We start from the raw sequence: 22,463 nt of genomic DNA, 5'->3' as shown, positions 1-22,463 counted from the left end.
GTTTGATTCAAACAGAAAGAAAACTTTGTAAAGCTTTCAAAGAAAAAAAAAATATATATATATATATAAATAAATAAAAATCTTTCATCTTGGGCCAACCCCAAATTAGGCCAACCCAAATACAATATTTTATTTCTTTTCTGCGTTATTCAAACTGCTACCTAATCTTTTCCTTTTATTTTAGATTTAGTTAATACCATTTCAAAAAACAAAGCTATTTCTGTGAAAAGAATATCAAAATTAAACATTTCAGTGTTTCATTTCTGAAATACTGCATTCAAAAACAAAATATTTAGAAATTCACAATAATTCTCTTCTCACTCTACTTTTTTTTTTTTTTTTTTTTGCTTAATCTCTTTTCAGATTTGGCCCAAGCATATCCATCCAGAGTTTGGGTTCTCCACTTCTCATCCCAGATCCTGCTTCACTTTTTTTTTACTATTTGTTAAAGATTTTCACCCAGCAATATTTGCAAGGTTAAACCTTTTCATGGTGCTAGGGACTGATCCAGTGTATAGAGTGAAATATGATTTTTCTCTTTTCTATCTCTTCCCCAGCATTTGGGAAAATCCCAAGGACACAGACATCTATGTGCTTTCTAGCATCAATGGAAGCATGTTTCCAGTTTTGCTATGACTACAGCAAAGCGAGCATGTTAATTCTATGGAGGCAAATGTTCAACAGAAAGACAAGGATGAGTCCTGCAAAGTTGAGCATCTTTACTGGAGGAATGCCTAAGCCTGATGGGAAAAAGAAAACTAGCTGCCCATGCTGAAGTCCAGTAAAGCCCTTCCAACTAAGAGAGTTGTTGTTATACTTGGGAGAAGGGCTGGAGTGTCTCATGCAGTAATGGGGGTGTGCTGGATTGGTCAGCACCCCCAGAGAGCAAATCTTCACCTCTCAAGGTTATTCATTCAAAGTTTAAAATAGTATATTTTGTTGACCTCTTTTCTTAAAATGGAAAGATTTCTTCTGCCAGCTGCTTCTCCAGGAATTTTATCTTCCACACAGGCAGAGGAGACAACATGTATGACAGCCAGAAGAGCTCAGAGAAACTGATGTGCTTTGCCTCACGGAAGAAAATACAAATAAGCAATCTGAGTATCATCAAAGCTGCTGTGTGTGTGTATGTGTATGTGTGTATGTGAGCGAGAGAGAGAACCTGAGAGAGAGAACCCTTGTTAGAACCTGAGCTCCCTGGAATTAGGCCATGTTAAGAAGAAAAGGGACCAATGTTTAAAGGATTCACAGAATTTTCCACTTCTTGAGGCAACTCTTTGACCTTTGCAAAGAAAACTAGAGAGAATCTAGAGTATAAAGGAATGAGACTTCTCTGCCTTTCATTTGCTTTCCTTTTCTTCCCTTCTCTTCCGTCTCCCAGCTTTCTCTACAGAAACAGGTGATTGTGCTGCTCTTTCTTGGAAAGATGCAGTTCTCTGTCAGCTAGAGCTTCATAATAGAAGTGTCGATAGCGCTACCACTGGCCTGACAGGAAATCTGAATGAAGAATATGGTTGTATGAGAGCCATTATGAAAAAAACTTCTTCTAAAGCACATTCTGGACCAGAGGTGGAAAAGATCCATGGGCTGGGCTCAACACTAGCATATACCCATTGAAGTCTAATACACTTGCCCTAACACAAATGGCAGTAGCTACCCAGGTTATTATCCCTATTCAAACGCGTCATAGCTATGCAGGTATGAAGGTGTGCATTTGAATTCCTCTGGGAGCTGATGCCCTGTGTCTGCTGATGCTCCAATGAGTTGTTGAACCTAGGTGAGGCGAATCCATCTGTTGATATGTAGTCTGTGCTTTTCTGGCAGTCTAGCACAAAAGTTTACGTGGTTGGAAGAAAATCCAGCAGTAACTAGCTGTAGAAACATACTTAGAAGTTTCATACATGAGCCAAGGGGAATGGGCAGAGGATGGGGAGGGAAGGAAATTACAGAGCTTGTGTGCTATGGAAAGAAAGAGTATCTCTTCCACAGGTACACAGGTACAGAGAGAGCTGTGCGGTCACAGGAGTACCTAGCAAAACACATCCATCCCGTGTATACAGAAACAAAGGTACTCTGTGTAGTACCCCTGTACCCATGTACACACATTGAGTCAAAATACTCAGAGAGGCACCCATAAATAGAGAGAGTCAAAACCCAGACTCACACACCGACCAATATTATCAGAAACTCAAGCCTGCAGAGAAACTTCTAGGGGCATTCAGGCATTTACACAGGCACAACCAATGCCAGACATGCAGGCCTGCAGCCACATACATAAGCACAGACCCTGTGCACCACCACATACGCTCAGCAGCACATATGAGTTCCTCTTCTCAACACTTACCTATAGTGACTGATTTATAGCAATACATCAACACACATACCTGTTCTTGATACATTTCCACATAGGCTCAGTAACAGATATCCACACCCATTTGGATGACTAATCTACATCTGCAGGTACTGCCAGCCACAACCGATGTGTGTAGGTGAATGTAAACACTCTTGGGAATGCCCAGCCAAATGCAGAACAGTCATAGGTGTAGGGATACTTGCCTAGATGCAGACTACTACAGTGAATTACACTTATGACCATGGATCAGATCCTCATCAGTGCAAGTCTGCCTGGCTCCCAGGATCTGGCCATTTCTCTTCAAGATTCAGCTTCTTCACCATCTTGGTGTTCTGTGTCTGCAAAAGCTCTTTTCCTCCCTCCCTTTCTCCCTCTGAAGCTCTCTGCAGAGCTGAATAATACTGCGGTGCTGATATCTTAGCACATAGTTGTCTGATGCCCTTCCCTTCATGCCTGCCACTTACCCACACAGAAAAATTCACATCTAGCTGCCCGTTGCAGCACAAACCAAAAAACATTAAAAAAGAAATGAAAGGGAGTAAAACTCCAGGGGCAAATCTTTCACTGGGTGCTAGGCAGCTGAAATCAACAGCATAACACCAGGGCTGAACTTGGCCCAGCATGTTATTTTGACAAACTAAACAATTAATTAACAGCTATCTCCCCAGCAGATCTCTTCTTGCGACAGAGTATGTGAGGAACACGCAGATCCATGTAAGAGCTCTATCGCCACCATTACATGCTGAAGAATAGCATCTAATTAATTATAATGATGGTAAAGATTAGATCCAAATTCCTCTACACAATGTGTACATAGCCCAAACAGACAAAATAAATCAGAGAGCTGCACCCTAATCCACCAGCTTCAGAGGATTAAACAGGTGCATTCTAATCAAAGGCTTAGTGCAGTCCCTTTCAGTATGCACAGAGTTGCCCCGACATGCAACCAAATCTTCCAGGGATTCTGGGAAAGGTACCTCACTTCAGATGAAGCACGTAATTCAGGCCTTGCCCACCTGCGGCCATATAAGATCTCCTGGCTTGCTTTCCACGCCCGGGTTTTAGCTTTTACATCCAAGGCAAATTCCACGAGTAATAATTTATTCCTTTCTAAGCAAGTTTCAAATAGAGAAGGCATTAGCATTCATTGCTCTACTAACATTTTGCTGTGCTGTGCTGTGCTGTGTTGTTTAGCAGAAAATGCTCCAATCTAAAGGTGACAGCATTTCAGACGAGGAAGGAAAAGATTTTTTTTTTCCAAGACATTTCATGGAAATGAAGATGCTTTGCTTTTTATAAGTCCATTAATATGAACTACATGAGAAGTCTGGGATTCCACTGATTGTAATGCAAGTAGGTTTATTTATTCACTGTTCCATCAAGATTGGTTTCCAATTCTAGTAAAAAAAAAAAAATTACTTTTCAGAAGGTGGGGGAAAAAAGAGAAAAGAAAAGAAAAACAAAACGCAGCTTTTCATGTGACTTGGGTAAGAATCATTAATTGCATCACTAATGATTGGTTTCTTTCCGCTCAGGGGAGGCTGAGAGTGAATCAATCCTATTACACCTAGTGTGAAGTTGGGCTCTTATGCTAGCTGGGAATAGACCTGTGTGGTCCAGCCTATGAAAAACACTACTGTTTGTCAGAACAAAAAGCTAAATTATTGCTTGTTTTTTGAAAGGAACAATTTTTTTGAAAAACTCATCTGGAAATACAGTCATTTTTCCACTTTTCCAATTAAAATGGTGTATTTTGATATTTCTTGAAACCAAACTTTTCATTTTGGGATGTTATAACAAACTTTACAGCTCTATTTTCACCTATATTGGAATTCATCTTTCGTAATGTCCGATTTTGACCATTCGGCTTCACAGTGGAGAAGATCCACAGTGTACTAGAGTAAATGTATTTCAGACAAGGAGACTAGCCCGTGGGAGAGAGCTGTATGCATAAGGCACCCAATCTACAGCTCCCATGGGGCACCACAGCCCCTTGAGCAGGTGCCACTTTATATCAAAGACATGTACAGCAAACTGCTTTGACTCATTTCGGCAAGTGCAAATGTTTGAACCAATCCAAGTCAAAACATTCTGTTCAGATTCTAACATTTAGAAACTGTGAAATGTTGCCGTGTATTATTTATGATGGTAAAGAAAATGGTGTTCTCCCTTGGAGAATCATTTCTACGGGAAATTTCATGTCTGGGGAAGTTGTGGCAGCTAAATGACTTGATAAAGGCTCTTCTTCTCTTTGACATAGGGTGCATCTTCATTGCACTTGGAGGGGCAAATTGCAGGAAGCATGTACATACATGAGCTACCTTGATCTCACATAATTTTGAGATGAGTAGTAATAAAGTTACGAGAACCTGGTATAAGTCCATTTGAGAAGCTGAGAATGTAAGTAAACTGCTAGCCTACGTTAACATTCATGAAGTTTATCCCTACTGACTTTAATTTAGCTAGGGTGGTTATGTTTATCCATTCTGAAAGCACGCCTCTGCCTACAACATAGACATGTCATTCTTGGGCAGAACCCATATCTGACAAAGAACCAGGCACATTATCTAGGAGCATCCTAAATAGGTGAAATGAGACCTTCTAGAGGAATTTTTCTGAGAATAGATACCCCAGGTATGGCCTTAAAAAAAGGTGGCATGGTACTAAAGTAGGGTGAAAAGACATTATGAATCCTTAGGGCTCCATCACTCACCTGAAGAACGCATCCACCTCAAAATAAAAAAAAGGAGGAAAATCTAAATCCATGTGTTTTTGCATCTCTCCTGCTCTCTTTCTGTCTTTCTATGATAAGAGGTGTAATGTAGCCACTCCTTCCAACACTTCATCACAGCCTCATGCTGTGAACCAGTCAATACTATTTATTGTCACTTGTTACCACAATAGCTGCACCACTAATCCATCAAGTATGGAACAAGGTCCCGTTCCACTTGGTGCTGTACAAGCATAGAACAAAAAGATCATTTTGCCCCTAGGAGAATCTAAATATAAGATGAAAGAGTGAGTGGCTAAAGAGATAAGGGAAGACTTTTTTACTGTGACCCTGACTGAGCGTTGGAACAGGTTGCCCAGAGAGATTGTGGAGTCTCCATCTTTGGAGATATTGAAAAGCCATCTGGACAGCGTCCTCCTGGGCAGCCTGCTTAAGGTGACCCTGCTGGAGCAGGGGGGTTGGACTAGATGTTCTCTAAAGGTCCCTTCCAACTTCTACCATTCTGTGTTTCTGTGAGATGAGAAAGAAGGAAGTGATGAGACCATACACGTCACTGTAACAGGCAGACCTCTGTACACTGGGTGCCTAACAGTTATCTTGGTTTTGGGCTTTCCCTTGAGAGGAGTGGGGAAGATGTGTTTCAATAAAGTTGGATTTGAGGGTAGAACATAGAGGTATCTTTGCAGATGCTGACAGGGAGCAGAAAAGAAAGCAGAAAGATGCTCTTTGCAAACCTGACAAGTGGGTGACTGTTGCCAGCACTGAAAAGCAATCAGGAAACATAGCTCACCTGCCCGGCAAGGAGGCCATACCAGGCCTTGAAAGACAAAGCAGGCTGATTACATTAGAAGGACGCTGAGGAAAGCTTGGAGAGAGGACTGACATAGTCAAAGCAAAGGAGCAGATGGTGGACCTTGCAATGGCATTCTCCAAAGTCTTTTTCAAGGTCAGAGCAAAATGTGCTGTGATACCAAGGGGAAGGGGAGAACTTAGCTCTGAGTAAGGACCTGGCTTAGAGATGCTGTTCTTCAGGAATGATCTGCAGTTTTTAAAACTAGAGGAAGGGGTTTAAAATTTTGCCCGTTAGCCCTTGTGCTGGGAGTGGCTATTCCCAAATACAGGTGGGAAGTGGGAAGAGGAAGGCTGAACACTCAGAGCAGCATCTGTTGGTTTTTCTGAGGGATTATTTGTTTCCGCAAGTGGCCTCTACCTTTTCATCAATGTGAACCATAGCTTTGATCCCAGCCCAGCCCCAGGTTTTAGGGGTGTTTGCTGCATGGGTCTAGAGTTCATGATAAAGCTGAGTTGGATATTAGAAGCACAGTGAGGCTAGCCAGCAGGTGTCCTGCAGTCATGATCAGGGCTCGTGTGCAGACAGCAAGAAACAACTTCTTCAGCGAGCATACTTAGCAGGGCAACAGGAGGTCAGAGAAACTGGTAGCAGACTCAACGGACCTTAGCTGGCAGTAAGCACCGCTCAGGTCCAACAATGATAATCTTCCCATCAGAGCTGGAAAGAGAAAGACACTGCAGCATTCCAGGAGCTTAAAGGTCAGTAAAACTCCAGTAAACATCCCCTCCCCAGCTGCACTTCATGCAGGGTGGTAATGTCACCTTATCACCTCAGGAGAGCAGAGTGCAGAACTGCTGGAGTGACACCCAAATTGAATGGAGGTCAGTCTTGTCTTTGCTGAGGGAGGCTATCTAGCTGCATGAGGAAGTTGCAGCTCAGTTCAGGGCTGTCTTTCTCCACCAGGGCAGCTGCACTTTGATGCTGAAGTGTGAGCAGATCAGGAAAGAAAGAGAAACGATGGTAAGAGAAAGTAAGGTGAAGACAGGACACATCTGACATTCACTATCAGAGCCTGGTGTGGGTAGAAAAAATACAGAGCTGGAACACAAGCCTATACGGGGGCAACATGGATACTGGGTGAAGATGAGCACTCTGAGCCCAAAATTGAAGGAGACAGGGTTGAAATCAGACTGGCAGGGACTCATGGAGGACCAGCACCACAATACAAGCTGAGAGGCACAAGAAGGGAAGAGGGAGAGGGAATGGAAGTCAAATGCAAGATATATTGCGAAAGGGGAAAAGATGCCAGAGTGGGAATAGCAAGGTGGCTGCAGAGTAAGGACAAGCAGAGTGCATTTTCCTAGAAAGGCACCTCTAAATGGGAAATTCATTCCATGCTCTGTTCTTTCTGCCTCTGAATAACATGCACCAAAAAAACAGGGCAAAATCTGAGGCATAGAGGATTGCATTCTGAAATTTGAAATGCATTTTAAATAGTAACTGTCTCAAAGCTGTTTTCTGAATTGAGCAGAGCAGCATTTGGCCTCCCACCTCCTTTTTCGTTCTTTCCCTTTCCCTCTATTTTTTTCTCTTTGTGAGGAAACACTCAAAGCAGAAGGAACTCTAAGACACCAGGCCTGACCAAGCATGGGGCAGAATCTGCTCATTCCAATTATCTGCCAGCCTAATCATAAAAACATCACGGTGCACGCTCCATATGTCATTTTTATTGAATTCATTCAGGAGTTTCTCGATTAATCTTTTATTATTCCTTTTCAAATCCCAAGGTTCCCATAACAGGGGCTGATCAGCTAAAGCAATTCTTGCACAGAGAGGCTATGGTAAGAATTACCTTGACTCTCATCCTTCACAAGAACTCCTTACAGCCTCTTCCTAGAGCGCGTCCTGCCTGAAAAAGACTGTAGGCTCTACATGCTGCTTAGCCCCTTGGCCTTCACTCCTCCAGCTAGGAGAGCCTGACTCACCCCACAGCCAGTGCTTATGCACGATCCTAACAGTGCCCCTGCAGAAAAAGGAGAAATGAACACTCTCATACTGAGTACTTCTGAACATGGGAGGACCCACTCACCGCCTCCAGGGAGAAGCCAGGCCCAGACCGGTAGCATATGTGATATATGCACTTGTACCAAACTTAGCACCAGTCGCAGGGATGGGTCCAATGCCTGGCAAAAAATGGGGCTTTCTTCAATACAGCACCTCCCCACTGCCTTCCCTCCTCTGTGAAGCCCAGCTCTTCCATGGATACCATAGTACCCCTACCTGCATGCTTTTTTGCTACATCCCTGCTTGTTGCTGTGGGAGCAATACCTATGCTGCCACCTGCTAGGAGAGGCTATAGCCCTCTTATTATCCCCAGCCAGATCTTCTTCATCTATTCCAGCTCAAGAAAAGTCAGAATAAAGGAGCTTTCCACCCCACATCTAGCTACCTGTGCCATTCCCTTCAACTGGGCAGGATGAGACTTAAAGGTGCTGTGAGCTTCCCCGGACAGTAGTGTTGCTGGGAAAAAATAATACTGCGAGAACAGTAACTAGCTATGTGTTATCTCTGGGGTGGGGTATTCCTGTGCCAGTAACTTGTTTGGTGTCTTCATCACCACCTCATTAAAGCTTCAGTTCATTAATTAAATATTTAATACATTAAATGAGGTTCCTTCTGTACTGAGGAGCTGAGATCTTGTTGCTAGTTTGCGTGATGCTGTGTATCCTCCTGGGAAGCTCCAATTTGCCATACTAATTGCACAGAGACTCTTCAAAAAACCCTGTGTTGTATCTTTCGCTGCTGAGCAAATTGTACACTCCATCTCAGCAGGAGGGGAACCTGAGCTGGCAAAATGCACAGAACGACAATTTACTCTTCTCCATGGTCCCCTGGGAAGTCTGGGGAGCTTGCCCATCTGACAGGACACAGTGCAAAGCAGTGACACCAAGACTGAAAATAGCCTCCAGTCCTCACTCCTCACCTCCATTGGTGTGCAGGGGGAGACAGAACGTTCCCAGCTTTGCTGAATCAGCAAAGCTTTGATAAGCCTTGCTAAACAGGGCTGTTAGGTGGGAACCAGTTAAGCTTTCTATTAACATTTTAAAAGGTCGTACTACCACCACTAGAGATTTTTGCCCCACTTGGTCATATTGCAGCTGTACTGCCAGTTCTCTGAACACAGCAAAGACAGAGAGAAACCTCTGGTGAGAGAAGAGGTGCCCAAAGGGGAAGCTGTGAGAAAGCGAGGGGGACAGAGGTGTCCCAGAGCAGATGGGCTGCTGGTAGAACAGAAACTTTGTCCAGCTGTAAAACCATACTGCTGCCTTACCCTGCAATCACCTACATTTTCTTTACCGCAGCCTGCTGTTTGCTTACACTTCTGTCATTGTGGTGAGAAATCAACTCTTCACAAGGCTGAGCTGTAATAGAAAGGGATGATATCTCTGGCAAGAGAAAAGCTGGTTATTTTTTAAACCCTTCTTCAGCTCTTTCCCCTGACTCTCTCCCCCACATCTATCTCTGATCATATGTACCAGGACAAATTAACAGCCCTCTTTCTATTGATGATCATGTAAGGCTAGGGATCCAAGTTCCCTAGGGATACTGCCAATGGTCTTAACATATGGTTTACCTTTAGGCTCATCTCCTAGATTGAAGCTTGAGATTGAGAATGCTATTCTCAATACCATATTCTAATCCATGATCATAAGTGCAATTTTCAATAACATGTTGGAGTTCTGTCAGAAGTCTAGTAGGTAAAACTGCAATGCCTATGGAAGGTAGAGATTAGGACCCCAAGCTTCCAGTATCAGACATGTGGCTTTGTAACATAAAGAAATTCTACATGGGCAGATGGCAGAAGAAATCTGAGGGGGAAAAGACTGGGCCCTCCATGAGAAAAGTTAGGCAGCTAGGTGTGCAAGATTTTAATAGGGAACATCTGACTGGCAGGTTTAGTTAAGCGACTCACCAAAAAAGAGCTTAAAAGGGCTATTGAGTTTGAATGTTGAAGTGGGAGGGCTTCCCAGGTGTAGGAAAATGTAGGTGGATTAAGGCTTTTGTCCGGGAAGGGAGAAGAGGAAGAAGAGGAATGGCAGAGAGAACATGAATTAGGATAATTGGCTGAAGTAGTGAATACTGATTAAGAAACAAGCAGCAGGCATTAGCCTAGCATATATAGGCATATCTCAGGCGAGGCCACTCTTTAAAGAATTGTCAGGCTGCTGAAACAGGGCCAGCAAAGTCCTGTCTTAGCCAATGGTACATGGATCTTCCTCCCTGTGACTATCTGCAGCCTCAGAGTAGGTTTGTCATGGCTATAGGTCACTCTACCCTAGACTGTTCCTTTTGCCTCTGCTCCTCAGTCACCTTTTCCAAGCTGAGTTCCCCGCAACGTGAGAGGGAGAGGCCCTCATGTGTCCAGCTCTCAAGTAGGTCCAGCTACAACATCTCCCGTCCTCTCCCATTGATCAGTGGGAATGAGCTAGATGGTGGAGGGAGAAGCATATTTTAAGACACAAGCTACTGGACAGGCCTCTGCAAACCACGCAAATGGACCAGCTGCCAAGATATCAACTTCTTGGTACACAGAGAGGACGACCATGCTAGTGCAGGCAACTCCTGTTGGCTTCTTTCTGCCCCCAGCACAATTTCGTTTCTTTTTTATTCTTCTTTTTAATGTAGTGGTTAAAGGGGGGGGGGGGGGGGAAGTAACCTCTATAAAAATAAAAAGCTAAGAGATGAGGAGAACATTAAAAACTGGTGAAACATTTTGGGGAAAGACAGCAGTGATTCTCCTTTGGGCCTGGGAAGCCACAGAGTGGCAGGCTCATCAGAGGCTTTCTGAGGAAGCAAAGGGCTGTCCTGCCCAGGGGTGGGAAGTAAAAGGGGCGCTTGCTTCTTATTTCTGAACACCAAAATGGAAGCAGAGTGCCTCGGCACTGGGCAGCACAGAGGAATCACAGACACAGATGCAAGGGATGAAGAAATTCCTCCACAACCAATAAAACATCACCACAGACTTAGGTACCCTTTGGTGCTTAATAAATAATATTTAGTACAGTGACAGTACACAACACTTCAAGGGCTATTCAGACATGGGTAAGGACTGTTAGCTACAGATATGGGAAGTAAATCACACAGATGACGCAGACCTTCTCTGAGGTCATGTTGTGGATCAGTGATGAAATCAGGGATCCAACCCAAGTCTGCTGACATTTGATCCCCTGCTGTGCTCACGGGAACACAGAACGGAACAGACAAACAAGTGAACCACAGAGCCTCAAGAACTGAATTGTCTCTCAGTAAATCTAAATGCCAGGTGGGAGCAATTCTCTTGAAACTCACGGTGTTAGTGTTTTACATTTTGTAGAATTGAAAGGAATTATCAGAACAGGAGCTTTTCCTTAGCCCAAAAAGCCAGGATGGGGATGGAAGGCCTATTGACGGGGCTAGGTGTAGATAAAGGAAAATTTGCTTATATGAAACTGATTAGGTGGTAACAGGAGTCCATCAGTCTTCACAGTCCTCAATTTGACCTCTTCTACAACACCAAACTCCCATGAAACCATGCATACTTGAAAAATCTCAGTGCTGTTCAGCCAAGCATCCCAAAACACTTTTTCCATCTTCCTTCAGAGAACATCATCTTCCATGACAGTCTGAGGTCGATTTTCTTTACAGAGAACGTTTTTTTCTGTCAATTATTTTAGAATGAACAGCTCTGATGCTACAGATCTTTCCCAAGTAAAATCACTGCTGTAGTAGAGTCTGAATAGCTGATCACAGAAAGGCCTGATCCCTATCTAAGGGGCACAAACTGAAAGGTCCTCTGTAGTGGACTTTGGATCAAGGTCCCAGTATCTGGGAACACAGAATGAGATATGTTTGAAAGCAGTACCAAAATACCTCCATTATATGAATTATATGAAAATAATTATCTACCTAGATTTCTATTTGTCAAAGCCACTGTGACACGTACTGTCCAAAGCCTCAGTTTCCTGGGGAAGGGGTTAAGGTTTTGCCAAAAATATATAGAATTTTCCCTGCTTACTCTCAATAAATAAATAAATAAGGTTTACAGTAGTTACCACTTTAGATTGACATATTCTATTTGCCTGGATCTAATATTTTCCATGTCCTTCCTGCTGCTGATATTGCTGCTGTGTACTAAAGCTTTAATAAGTTAGGTAAATCCCAGACTACTCTTAAACAAACACAAGCTCGAGGTTATGAACATTTCCTTCTCAGTCCTTTTGGGGCAGGGAAGCAGAAAGGGAGTTTCCTTTGTTCTATCTTTTCCTCCTGTAATGTCGAATTGCTTTGAAAGATACCCATCATCTGCTTTTTATAATCTGATTCACAATTCTATCCCTCCCCCTCCACCCCCCCAAAAGCTTCCTCCTTCTAAGGCTATTTTCTCATAAAGAACAGGAGACAAAATTTTCCTGAGGCATAGCCTAATGAAGTGATACCAGCGGAGAATTTTATCATGCAGGATTTTAAGCCCATTAGACACCCAGCTCAAAGTCCTGGCTGGGGTGAAAAGCTATGTAGTCAGTGCCTGAGCTAAAATAACAGCCGTACTTTCCCATCAACAGTCCACGCTCCAGTGATTTATTGGGTTTGGATGCAATTGCTGGCAATGACTTAACTGCCAGCATGGACACAGCAAATCACTTTCAGCATCATGTCAGTTCTCTGTGATTAAATTGTGGATCTTAGAAGGTCCGACTATGTGGAATCTGTATGTAAGGACAGACAAACCCAACCATGGGCGTCACCAGGGCCACATCCAGGCATGAAGTGGATAGGGGTATCATTCCACGCAGCCATGCAACTGTTCCTGTGCCTTAGAGCATGGTGTCAAACAGAGTTAATGAGGGGGAACAGACCTGTCCGACCCTCTCCTTCAGCCTATGTGGGAAATCCATGCCTCAGTACTTACTATACAGAGAGATGCCATCTCTTTGATTTGCGTCAGGGATATGCTGCTCTTCGACAAGGGCAGTGGATGGGGTGGGACTAAAGCCAGCAGCAGGGAGTTAAAAGGGACTGAATTTTCATTCCCTCCTGAAGGAGGGAGGGAGAGGAAGAAGAACTGCCACCAGAAAGAAGCATGAAGATAGGGCTCCCAGGACGTTGGCTTCCCTGCCCAGAGAATGAGAATGGGAGCGAGGAGGAGTAGGAAGCTCCTGCCAAGGGTGGACCAGGGCTGTGCCACAAGGAAATAAGATTAACACACAGCTCAGGTACTAACTGTAATGGCATTAGCCAGTTCAATTAAATCACTTTGAACACACAGTAATGGTATTTGTCTAGCTGCCCAAAATCATAGGACCTAAATGCTTCATACAGAAGGTGGGAGATCAAGTTAGCCCTATGTTTGTTTGCCTGACATACTATCCACAATACATTCCTGTTTCACTGTACAAATGCCTAGAGAGAAGGCAGAGATGCATGAAGCTAACTGGGATCATTTTGATCGACACAGCTTAGGCAAACTGTTAACAATAACATCTGTGTGGCATAGCTGGCTCTAAAGAGTAGGCAACCTCTTCCGCTGCTCCAGCTGGGTCCAAAAAGGACATCTGTTCTGAATCAGACTAGGACTAATAGTTCTTCTGCAGAAATAAGAAGAAAGTGTCCTTTTGGCTATATTCCTTCATTTTTCTAGCTACTTTTCTGTCTCCCTGGACATGCTACTGCCAGTTTTCAGAAGAATGGTGACACATTCCCCGAAACAAAGGGGCAGACTTGCAGGAAAGGTCTCCAGATTACTTGCCACAGTGCAGAAAGAGGCAGAAGCACCACAGGGAAATCCCATGCTCTCTTTCCCTACAAGGTGTATAAAGGCTGGATTCAGTTGCTTAAACATAGTCATCTAGAGCCATGGGACAACATCCACATGACCTCAAGCTACCACTCTAGAAGGACACAGGTGTAATCTTGTGTAGTCCACCAGCCTCATATGAATGTCTCAGATATCCTAACCCTAGGACATCTTCAGTGGCAGTAGACACCTGGTTTACACAATTGAATTGAGATATTAGCTCAGCAATTCCTAATTGTTTTGTGACAATGGTTATGACAAGCGATGACCAGAGGCAAAAGGTTCTAGGCCACGTTTAATGAATTAATTTGAAAATATTGATATACGAAGCAATATGGACGTCTGAGGAATCTGGGCCTGGATCGAAAAGCCAAAAGGAGCAGATAGACACATACTGGGATTTTCAAAAGAGTTTAGCAATCAGTATCTCAAAGGTATGCAGGACTGTAACTACGAAAATCAATGTCAAGGCACTTTCAAGCATACTCTTAGATACCTTCGGTGCCTTTCAAAAATCTAGCTCCTCACATAGAATAGCAACACAGAGCTCCAAGTAGAAAAAGACTTTACAAACCTCAGACAGAGGCCTCGTACAAATGCAGTCAAACAGAGCAGATAAGGTCACACACCTACACCCTCTTCAGGAGCTAGTGCTGCACAATGCTTTGCTTCGGTTGCTAAACATAGGCACCTAGACAAACCAGGCAAGGACACAGCCAGCTAGACAAACCAAGCAAGGGTAGAGCCACAGGTTTGCTACCGATATTATGCAATTAGCTCTGACAATGACTTGCTCCGAGTGCAATGGGAGAAAGTTATTTCAAATCTTACTCGAGCATGTGACATGACTTTTTCTAGCAGTAGGGCCTCAAGCCTTAATCCAATTCCCAAGGCAGAAAAATCAACCCTATTTCACTCTTCCTCACTCCCCAAATCTCCCGCTCTCCCAAAGCACAATGACTTAATTCTGCCTTCTCCCTTTCATTAATTAAACCTGTGCAACTAAAGACAGAGAAGGGCAAAGCCCATGCTATGTGAATGGAGCTGACCAATCATACTTTACCATGGCATTACCAAATAATAAATACACTTAAGATACCAGTTAGTGGACAAGTCACATGTTACAGTTTGTTCATAAGCTGCATTCATTCAAGATGCTAGCAAATGCGTGTGTAAAAGTTAAAGATTGTTGAAGAACAGATAAACAAGCTGCACTGATTAGACAGTCTGCTGTTACAAGTTTGTTTGTCTCTCATAGATTAGTCAAACAAGAGGACAGATAGACAGGCGGACAGGCTGACAGACGGATAGATAGAATTGTTTCTGCAAACCTGTAGGTTGCATTTTCAGGGAGGCAGTTTGGGTGAAATCGATAAACCAATTTCTGGAAGCTGGAGTACTGCTAGTAATTAGAAAAAGGCCTCTGCAGCCACCCCATGCTCAGCTGTGAGATCTGCCTTCATGGATTTCAATAAGAGTGAAATTGAGTGACTTCAATAATTTCATGCCGGGTTATGGGAGGGAGGTGAAGAAGGGTGAGTTCCCAGCCATCTAATAGGTCTCTAACAGCTCGATAATTGGCCCATCCCGTGGGTGATTAAGGATGAAAATAACTAATTTCCGCTCATCTTACAGCCTAATCAGATCACCTCACCCCTATCATTTTCTCCTCTTTTTAAAGAGACAGTCTCTCTCTCCTTCTGGTATCAAAGGCTAGCAGGATATGATCATTTAAGTTAGTAAAGAATCTAGTTCAGGCCAGGCTAGAGTTAGTGGATTTAAGATACCAGCTCTTCTATTGGCTGACCTGTAATAAACCATTTACTTCCGATTTCTGCTGCAGCGTTCCAGCCTCTTTACATGCAGTCTATGAATTCTGCTCCGCGTACTGAGTCCTGCAAACTAGAAAGGCGGAGGGTCGGCTCAGGCCTGAACCAAATCTGGATGTCACAAGGCTTGGGAATCCAGCCTCAGCTTTTCCTAGGTAGCAACCCTTTCAAAAGCTTTTGTGGCAAGCGATTCCTTGCCAGGAAAGGCCCTCCTTCAGCACTACTGCTATACCAAGCTTTCCCTATCCAGTAGGCTAGATAGAAGGCACACACATTCCGTGCAGCTCCACTGAGGCTTCTTGGTCACCGAGAGCAGGCAAGAGGCTATAAAGATGACGTAAGGGCTGGGCAAATACCACTTGGACAGGGGATCTCATTTTACTCTTGCATCGGGGCTCTGTGCCAATCCTGAGTGTGTTATTTCCTATTTTGCACAGTGTAGTGCTACACATTTTGTCCTAGTTCAGACAGTCCTTTGTCTAGACTCACAGCTGTGCCTCTGTGGACACTGTGCTCTTAGGATGATTCAAAGAAAGGGGTCCTTCAAGTCCTGGCCATATACATAGCTCTTAATAAGTGGCCCAGTTCATATGGATGCTAAGTAACTCCTGGTGCATTACCAAATTGAGTACTGTCAGAGAAGGCAGAAGGATTGGGAAGATAAGTCTGGTCAGTACTCAAGAAGTGTCTTTCCTTGACTAATCCACAGCATCAACGTGCTAGTGAAGACCTTCTTCACTAGAAAGATTTAGACCTCATTTTACCTTCATGGTTCCTGGGAAGAATTCATACAGATGTCAGAGAAGCCTAGGGAACTCCCTCAAGCACACATATCTCACCCCATGCAAGAGGCCTGCACTGCACTGCACTGCACTGCTCTGACTTGTCCACAGAATTCATTTCCCAGGTCCCTCTGCAGGGAGCCTTGGAACAGCCCTGTCTCAGGAGGTTACAGCATGTGATAACCCACACCATTAATGAGGAAGAAAGCAAGATCCATCCTTGAGGGAAAGAAAAAGCTAGACAGAGAGAAGAAAAAACTAACTGTTAGAGCCCCCTTCTAGCATGCTTGCCACCCTGGGCATGAAGCATGCTCTTCTAATGCCTGCAAAGAGCAGAATATGTTTCATACAGAAAACTCAACCACAGCTGTTTCATTCCCATGAGCCTCTGTTGGGAGAACAGAAATCAAGATGGGTTGAGACCTCAGTGGTGGCCTTAGTACTGCTGTTCCCTTGCATTGACCAATTAAGCAGTACACACAGACAGACAACTCCAGTCTGGGAGTTGGATCGAGACAGTTCACTGATATAACCCTGATTTGCAAAGAATGTCAGTGTCAAGCCCTGTTTCCCTGAACGTAGCAGAAACCACAATGAACAGGAGTTTTCTCATTATTTTCAGGTCTGCTTTTCCAGTTAGTTCTGTGTCCAACACATCCATTCTACTTTCTTTCAGTGCCACATTCACACCTGCTTCCTCCCTCTGTCATACACACCTACACAACATTCTCTCCCACACCTAGTTTACCCCTGCTTTTTCTGCTATTACCTGGGAAACCTCCTGACCCTCATAACTTACGGCTTGTGCCTTAAGTAGTAGCCTTTTCTTCACCTCCCGCTAACCACAAATGACAGTTCCTTTTTACCTGGAAGGAAAGATTCAAGTCACAACCACGGGCTTTGATCAAATCTCTACCAAGAGGGATGCTACTGTTGTCATTTCTCTATGGAACTTCTTTTCCAGGCATATCCTTCATCACTTCTGCTTTGGAACTACAATTTTTTCTCCCTCCCCAGAACCAAACTGCTGATGTACATGTAATGCTACACACACGCATTCACAAGAGATGAAAAAGAAAGCAGATATGGCAAGCAAAAATTTCCCACCATTCATCCGGCTCTCATCGAAAGCATAGCTGTGTTCGGGACATAACAATCCTGTAACTGAAATAGCTGCTGTTATTCCCTATTACCACAGCTTCCCCATTTCTCGTCAAATCTGCCCCGCCTCTAGCCACTGTATGCAGCCCATGCAGTCTGTTGGCTCATTCTGCATGTGCCACTCTGCAGTGCTAGAGTTTTCAGTCAGGAGCATTTCTGGTAGTTAATGGCAAACATGTCTGTGCAAGAACATCTCCCGCTGTCTTAAACTTCAGTCTGGGCTCACGTGTGTTTACTAACACCCTTAGACAGCCCATCAACAGAAAGGATAGAACACCAGTCATTTGCAAGCCAGTGAGTGAAGGCTGGATTCAGCTTTGCCAAGGTTTTGGTGCCCGTTACAGTATACAAGAACATTTGTGGCTGCCCCCTGGCCAATTGTTCTGGAGATTCAGTGGACCATATCTGCAGGGCTATGGAGCTGTGACAATCTGAATAAGGGAGAAACACAAGTGAGATTTTAAACTTCTCATTTGAAGTGCATGGCAAAAACACACCTCAAAACTGTAGCTCAGAGAGGAGAACTCTCCTGTCCCTTTCAAGGGCTGCAGAGTCTCAGTGACAATAGAAAGGCCACTACTGTTAACTGTTTCACTGCTGGTTGATAAAAGGAGAAAGGAAAAGCACCATGTCAAGAGCTACACTGTGAATTTCATCTCAGCACCTCAGCGTGGAGTTTGTGGCTCATAGGTAAAGCTTGGGAGAACATTTCCATTTTCATTTCCTTTTTGGTTTTGTCCTGCCTGCAACATTCGTGTGAATTTGAAATAAGAGCATAAACAGTCTAGGTCCCTCAAAAGGTTAACTCAGCCTTTGATAAAAATCAAGGCTAAGTTCCAAAGAGAATGGAACAATTTATTAATAATGAACAAGTTACTCAATGAAATTTGAATGTTTATTCCCCTCCTTCCCAGAATATCCATGTGCAAATGGCAATTTCCTCACATCTATTTGTTATTGGAATTTATGTGGGAAATATCCATATTTTACCATATATTTCAGTGGTGGAGTGACCCTAAATATTCAGTTTGTGAGCTGCAGTGCTTAGTTCCAACTGGCCAGATTTGTCACTTGGTAACATCCTGCTTCCCCATTGGATGAGCTGATAAGCATTTCCTGTGTGAAAATGTACTTGTGTGGTTTTCAACTAAATTCTCTTGATAACAAGTTACTTCTTTGAGTCATCAGTTTAAGTGAGTTAGCAATTCATTTCGGGGCTCTTCTTTGTGTCAGTAATACCTGGAACCTCCTGGGTTCACAGATGGCAAGGTAGAAGGAAAAGGGTGTGGAGGAAAGGAGGGAAACTGCATGCTGAACAAGCCCATTTTGTACACTGGACGACAAATTTGCATGTTTTTGTAACTGTATTTTTTTTAATGGTTTGCCAAGCTCCAGGATGGAGTTTTTTTAATGGTTTGCCAAGCTCCAGGATGGAGTCAGCAGCAAGGTAAGAAAGGCAGGGAGTTTTACATACTTTCAGATTTCCTTGCAAATTTCTCACACAGCTCTTGTCCTCCATTCACTAAACACGTGCGTACATGCTTAAAATTATTCCTAATGCCCAGAAAGCTATTTCCAGCTTTTCCAGAAAGTCCTATGGTAACAAAGAAAGTTCACCTTATGCACAAGGAGGCACATGCTTATGCACTTTTTTCAATGAAGGCAGAGTGTTGAACTGAGGCCTTCATTACTAATGTATGCATGTGCTGTACATACACACATATATGCAGGAGACATGGAGCTGCCTTGCCTATTCTGCTACATGCAGCTGGGTTTATATCCCTGCTCTAGCACAACGTGCCACATTCACTCACAGAATTGATCTACCCTGAAAACCACTTCTCTCACATTTCTAAATCTCTTGGCATAAAATTTGTTATTCTCTTGGCATTAGGCTATTCAATACCTGTCACTTCCCCCCCCTCAAAAAAAATTGACTTCCGAGTGACATTATATGATAAGCAGTTATATACTGTGACTTCTAACCAGATGGAGCCCTTCCATCACTTGAGACAACACAGAGCACGTGGGATAAATGCTCCCTGTCGCATAGTCCCTCTGCTCCTTGCCTAGCAGACGGAGCTGTTCCTTGCCTCGCAAAGCCCTGGCATTTGAAACCTGCCCCACAGCTCTGAGGAACAGGCTCTCCGCTTGGACATCTGTGATGGTCCCAGTGTTGGAAAGGCTGGTGCTCTCAAAGGCATTTTCACAGCCAGGTTCACACCCTCTGCTTCTAAGATTGACTCAGGGCATATGCCGCTGTGGTCTCTCTCTCTTTTCCTGTCCATCTTTTTTTCCATTGCCACTCTCAGGCAGTTAGACTGGTAATTAACTTCCCTTTTATGCAACTGTCACCAGGGAAGGGGAGTTGTTTTTTTTACCACTCTGTGACAATGCACATCTGTCTGGATTGACATCTCTTTTCTCTTTGCAGCAGTCCCTTGTGTGGGGGCACACATCTGGATTTGCTCCCTCTCTCTCTCCAAAACTCCCAGAGAGGGCACACAGCTGGAACCACTCCACTCTAACAGTCCCTAGGTAAAGGCCCCACTCTGGCTCACTCCCTTTCTCTCTCGCTAGTGCTTTCCAGAGCGGCTGGCAGAAAGCTGCCTGTACGAGTGAGCGTCTGCACTGAATAGCAAAAAAACGGCTTTCTTCACAGGAATCAAACAGAAAAATCTTGCAAGACTTTTCCCATTTAAAGAGGCATACCAGCACCTGTTGAGGATACCCATGTCCATTATTTTCTTTTCTGCTGTCCCATTATTTCAGTATACACCCTGTCTCTCAGCCATCACTGTTGGACATAGACCTAGCCCAGCAGCATTTGGGGCTGCAGTGAGACTCCACAAAGTGTTCTGAACCCAGGAATGAACCCATAGTGTATCTCAGCATAAGGGAAACCACACTTCTTTCAAAATGAAAGGAATAAAGAACATTCAACGCAACAGAAAAACGTACTCACCTCCAGTCTGCAACACAATCCAGAGCCATGATGCAAAAGAGTTGTGGACTGGAACCACAGTAGGCTTAATATTTCACTAGAATTGAATAGCAAACTGTAGAGGCAGACCAGGTATGGCCAAGACATTTGGACTAAAGCCCTAGTTTTCTGGTAAGTAAGTACAAGAGACCCAATGACATGCTGTGCCTGCCTGTGGCACTTCTGTTTGTACAGCTGGAAGGAATGCCCTCTATGCACTCATGTCAGTCACCCAGCAACTCTTGCACCATCTTATGTTTTCACAGGAGTGGCAGGGCCCCTCAGACCCTTTATGGTGAATAATAATAATTATTATAACAATAGCACTCACAATGAGGAAAAAGAACTAATATTCCAGCAACTTAAAGTAGAGTTTTCTGGGTTGTAAAAACAGCCCACCCAGCGAGTCGTTTGTCATGGAGCTTAATTCTGCCATAAAATGCTAATCAGCCTGAACAGTCACGTCCCCCTTGCACCATATCTTTTTATGAGCACATTAACACGGTCGTTAGGGAGAGGGGACTCATATGGACACAAACATGTACAGCAATCATTTATTTCCCCCCTCAAACTCCATCCCCAAAGACTTTAATTCATGTGCAGGAAGCAGTTTTCCTTCCCTTGCACTGAGACGGTTTCTGGTTTCCACTGACCCAGACATGCCCAGACTGTTCCACCATGCTGTTGTGCCACCACATTGCATGATTTGCCCACACATACAAACATCACAAGAATAGGCAGAGCCATCTCCTTCATTAGACAGAAAACATATCCTCTCTGCGGAGTTAATGCTAATGCGGAGTCACATCTCCCAAAATGAACACAGGAAGGCAGGTAGCTGTATATGGCTACCTTTTGCATGGAGTAAGGGCCTGGTAAAGATTTGAAAAAAGTCACTTTTTCCTCCAAACACCAAAAATCATCCCTCTGTATGACAGAGTTTGGAATAAAATTTGGTAGTTCAGCTACAGTGATACAGGTCACTGCCGCTCAAGCTAAGAGAGAGTTAAAGTCAATTTTAGGAGTAGATAGCCAATCGCTAGAGAGCACCTTTGTACACACAGGCAACGGTGATGCAGGGTAAAGGAGAGGAAGTAACTCAGAGCAATGAGCACAAGGATATTTGCCTTGAGGGTGTTACACACTCGTTGGCAGGGAAGGCAGTGACCCCCGCATCTAGGTTCATGGCCTCCAGAACAAAAGCATTGCAAACAGACCCTGGGTGTCACTGCATCCCGCTTGCTTAGTCCCCTTCTTACCAGAGTTAGCAGCATCTGCCTGGGTGCAACGAGAATAAGGCAACAGTAGCTTTAGTGAAAATGATTTCTTTTTTCCTAATTCTTTCTCTTTTCCCCCCATCAGTGAATTGTCCCCTCCTTCCATCTCCTATTCACTCTCTATCTCACTGTATGCAAACCACAATCCCCCTTTTCTTCTTTCTGCTTTATTTTCCTGAACACTCATTAACTACTCACAAAGGACCGTGCCTGGCGGATCCGAGCTGCAATTATCTCCTGGTTCTGACCGGTGTTCAGCGGTCAGAGATTAGCATCAGCAATAATAATGGAGTGCTAGATGCAGGCAGCTGAATGCTGGGGGTTTGACAAGTATCTAGACTATGAGAGCTGAGAGCCGAGGTGAGGGGAAGGCAATCCACACAGGGGCCTGCATCCTCAGGAAGGTGGACGTTTCTGTTTTTTCAGGGGGAGATTCCAACACATCCCTTATTTCTGTTGGAGGAAGAGGATTAACTTCTTCCGCCAACATTCCAGCTCTAAATCCTGCCTCTACTCCCACTCATTCTCATGTGCCCATGAACCAGAGAGAAGTTGGAGATCTTTCCTGCTACAGTTACCCTCCTGCCTTTAAACTTCACACGTTATTGTTCATGTGAGGCATGCAAAAAACATCTGTAAAATGGATTGCCAAACCATGCACATTAGCAAGGAAATATCTTGCAGACTACTAAAATAAACAGTCCTGTCTTTTCCCACCCC

The 22,463-nt window shown here is 43.9% G+C and overlaps 1 long non-coding RNA gene across 1 annotated transcript in view; it reads right to left on the bottom strand.

Annotated features, from left to right (window-relative positions):
• LOC138068932 (uncharacterized) overlaps positions 1-20,489 on the bottom strand; it is a 105,813-nt gene extending 85,324 nt beyond the window's left edge. The window contains exon 1 of the long non-coding RNA XR_011143792.1: positions 20,449-20,489. This is a non-coding gene — a long non-coding RNA (uncharacterized lncRNA). The remainder of the gene's footprint in view (positions 1-20,448) is intronic.
• Between the last annotated feature and the right edge of the window lie 1,974 nt (positions 20,490-22,463).

Source organism: Struthio camelus, chromosome 1 (genome assembly GCF_040807025.1).
Source record: "Struthio camelus isolate bStrCam1 chromosome 1, bStrCam1.hap1, whole genome shotgun sequence".
Classification (NCBI taxonomy): domain Eukaryota; kingdom Metazoa; phylum Chordata; class Aves; order Struthioniformes; family Struthionidae; genus Struthio; species Struthio camelus.
Note: the sequence above shows the minus strand (reverse complement) of the source record. Positions and strands in the feature narration are given on the sequence as shown.